This window comes from Nilaparvata lugens, chromosome 11 (assembly GCF_014356525.2).
Source record: "Nilaparvata lugens isolate BPH chromosome 11, ASM1435652v1, whole genome shotgun sequence".
NCBI classification, from domain to species: domain Eukaryota; kingdom Metazoa; phylum Arthropoda; class Insecta; order Hemiptera; family Delphacidae; genus Nilaparvata; species Nilaparvata lugens.
The window spans coordinates 35,855,164-35,859,576 of record NC_052514.1 but is presented as its reverse complement, the minus strand read 5'-3'; positions in this window follow the sequence as shown (position 1 = coordinate 35,859,576).

The following is a 4,413-nucleotide window of genomic DNA, read 5'->3' as shown; positions in this document are numbered from 1 at the left end:
ATTAAGGCAAGAAGGATGGAATGGCTTGGACATGTGGTGAGAATGAATATGGAAAGGACCCAACTTAGACTGCTGGATGGACGAATGATGGGGATGAGAAAGAGAGGAAGACCGAGAACGAGATGGATAAATGATGTGATAGGTGATCTGCATGTGCTGGGCGTATCCAACAACTGGCAAAGATCCCAGAGAAGAGACGATTGGAGGCATTGTGTTGAGGAGGCCAAGGTCCACCCAGGACTGTAGAGCCAACTAAAGTAAAGTAAAGTAAGTAAGTAAGTAACAAGAAGTGTGGTAAGAAGGGACACTTTGCTCGGATATGTAACTCAAAATCTTCCGTATTAGGAAAAAAAAGTGTTTAGTAATTCGATATTACTAACACCTTCAGTGCAAGCCGAAAAATGTCTTTCAAAGGTTATTATTCCTATTACCATAAACGGAACTGAAAGTCAAGCACTGATCGATACTGGAGCAACTGGCAACTTTATTGACGATACCTATGCAAAGAAACTGAATTTAGAAGTTATACCAGAGATAGGAAAAGTAACTTTAGGCTCAAAACGCTTCACACCACAAATCCGAGGCAAAGTTAACGTGAATTTTCCAGCTCAGGGAGAAAGTTACACAAACACAACCTTAATGCTTATGCAAGACCTCTGTGAAAATATTATTCTTGAGCACAAATTTATGAACAATTTCCCCAGTATAGAAATACCATTTGGAGGTAATAAGCCACCTCTTACTATTTGCGGAATAACTCAAGCAAAAATTCCTCCTTGCTCCCTTTTTCAACATCTAAAACCCAATTGTCAACCAATTACAACCAAATCTCGCAAATTATCAAAAGATGATGAAGATTTTATTTCCAATGAAATTCAACAATTACTGAAAGATGACATCATAGAAGAAAGCCACACACCTTGGCGTGCACAAGCATTTGTTGTTAAACCCGATAACCGAAAAAAGGATGGTTATAGATTATTCTAGAACTATAAACAAATTCACTGAATTGGACGCCTATCCCATTCCAAATATGGAAGATTTAGTTCGCAAAGTAGCTCAGTATTCCTGGTATAGTACTGTAGATCTGAAATCCGCATATCACCAAGTACCAATCTTACTTGAAGAAAGGCAATACACAGGATTTGAAGCATGTGGGAAACTTTATCAGTTCTGTCGTATTCCTTTTGGTGTCACTAATGGTGTTTCAGCTTTTCAAAGAGTAATTGATTCACTCATCAAAAAAGAGAAATTATTTGATACCTATGCTTATTTAGATGACGTCAAAATTTGTGGAAATTCAAAGAAGAACATGACATGACTCTAATCTTGAACGGTTTCTTGCATCAGCTTCAAATAACTCACTTACTATAAACAAGGAGAAGAGTAAATTCTGTTAAAAGGAGATACGTTTCCTAGGATTTTTAGTTGGAAACAAATCATTACGTCCAGATCCCGAACGCCTTGAGCCTCTACTTAATATGCCCCCACCTCCTAATCCCAAAACTCTTCAGAGAACTGTGGGCCTCTTCGCATATTACTCTCGATAGATACAAAATGTTTCAAGTAAAATTGATGCCTTGGCACACCTTGGCACACTCTTCCCTCTTCAAGGAAAGGCCCTTGCAGCTTTTGAAGATCTAAAAAAAGAGGGAGCTGCAGCTGTAATACGTGTGGAAGGATGAAGGAGGCATTCTCACTGTAGAGACTGATGCCTCAGATTTCTGCATAGCAGCAACACTATCTTACAATGAACGTCCTGTTGCATACTTTTCACGAATGCTAAACGAAAGTGAAAAACGACACTCATCAGTTGGAAAAGAGGCATATGCCATTGTAGAATCTATTAGAAAGTGGCGTCATTACTTATCTGGTCGTTTCTTTCAACTTATTACTGATCAAAAATCTGTTTCATTCATGTTCAATAGCGCGGCAAGAGGCAAGGTGAAGAACGAAAAAATCATGAGGTGGCACCTTGAGCTATCTCAATACACCTATGAGATCATTTACCGACCTGGAAAAGAGAACATAACTGCTGACGCTCTTTCTCGAGCATGTGTGATAATGGGATGTATCACATCAAAACAAGACTTGATAAAATATCATCAAGACCTCTGCCACTCCGGCATCACACGATTTTTTCACTGGACTAAAGCTCATAACCTTCCATACTCGGTAGATGACATCAGAGATGTCTGCATGGAATGCAAGATCTGCTCAGAGCTGAAGCCAAGATTCAACAGTTTCAAAGGAAAATTGATAAAAGCAACTCGGCCTTTTGAAAGGATCAACATTGACTTCAAAGGACCCCTGCCATCATCAACTAGAAACAAGTACATCCTCACTATTGTGGATGAATAATCGAGATTTCCCTTTGCCTATCCCTGTCGAGATATGTCATCAGAAACAGTAATTCAAAATCTCAATGACTTGTTCACCACATACGGCTACCCTTCATACATACACACTGATAGAGGGACCAGTTTTCTATCAAAAGATGTCAAAGATTACTTAATGTCCAAGGGTGTAGCTAGTTCCACAACACCTTACAACCCTCAAGGTTATGGACAGGTGGAATGCTAGTAGGCGGTAGGTTCCACTACTGGGAGGGAAGAATGATATGATAATCATATGTCAAAAATCAGTTGTTTGAATTATTCTAAATCATCAGAAAGTTTGTTATTTTATCTCAGTTTATTTAAGTCAATAAAAGCCATTATTCTAGCTCTTCAATGGTCTCTATTACACTGAACAATTAGAAATCCATGTAATTCATTACCCCTTGAAGATACTGACCTGAAACTGTTATCAATCTCTTCGTAAAGATGTGTGGAAATAGATTATCTATGACGGCAATCTCAAAAATGTTTGTCATCATAGAAAAATCCAAGATGGCGGCCAAAAATCTGATTTCAAGAGTTTGAAGTTTGTAACGTTATTTTTTCTATAACGTGTGCCCTGCTTGGCCGCAGTCGGTAGAGCAAAGATTTTGAATATATATAATTTTTTGTGATTCCTGAAAGAGCAATAATACCAATTTCTTACCAGCTCTCCTAGGAGCTCAAACAACTCTGTGCTTTCGCTGGCTGCAAACGTCGGCCACTTTAACAGTTCACAGTTTTTGTGACTGATTTGGTGTACTCCACAAATATATATGCAGTAAAGGTAGACAGATATAAGGGCTCTGATTACCGTACTAGACAATGCGGCATCGCCACTAATGCCACCCGCCACCATTCGCCAAAGTGGTCAACAATGAAAAACGATACCGAGCGGAATCAAAGGCAATACTCTATCAGAATACCTTATAAATTCTATTAATTTATATTGCTGCAACTTAATACTATGACCTTTGAGTTTCTTTAAATCAGATGTGTTGGTACTGGATAATTTACATAAATCTCGGGAATGTATTATTTCCAAAGATTTAACAATCACTGCTGTATATCGCTGATTGATCCAACTTATTTTGTGAAGAATACAATTAGTTGATTGATAATTTCAATAATAATAATAAAATAGAATATAACAAGATTGGTCATGCATGGAGATAGGATAATAAATGAAAGGCACACCATTCAGTGAACATAACATATAATTACATTATAAATTCAATGAGCAATAAATAAAAAAATATAGAGCAACAAATATAAAAATAATATGAGAATAAATATATATCAAAAAATATCCTAGGCCAAAAAATATCCTAGTTTCAATGTCCTAGGCCTTCCTGGTGGGCTGCTGTCGTTTCCTTCTAGGGGATTTCTTGATCAATGACTCCTGTTATAATGCAACTTCAATGCAACTTCACTGAGTCTGATACAATTAATTTATAAATTTGAACTTTAGATACTGAAATGTGCAAATATTAAAAAGTGATCTTGTGCTCTATAAATTGGTGGCTGTTCCAGGTGACCTCTAGCAAGCAAGTGACTTAGACCTACCCCTATTCTATTCATGACCATACTTCCATAATATATTTGAATTTGCAAATGATTCAAATATTCACTCTCATTGGTGCTATCCCTAGCCTCACTACTACACAATAATATGATTCAATATAATCCATGCAAATCTGCTAGGTTACATCATAAAGAGTGAGTATTTTTGTTTCAACTATTCAGTTTGTATCTGTTACATAAATCTGAGTACTGTATAGTTTACAAACTCCTATCGTTAATAAAATAAATAATGTATATTTTGAATCAACTCGCTTTTACTGTATTTTGATTGGCGTATTCTAAAATTACAAATGTATTCATGTGCTGAGTAAAGGTACATCCCATTTCCTTAATATTTTTATTTATTTTATATATTTTGTTCATGCTCGTATGATATAATAAATATTTTTGTATTTTCTAAAACGCTTTTTCTTCTACATTGACATTCCATGCTTGATTACTAACCATCTGA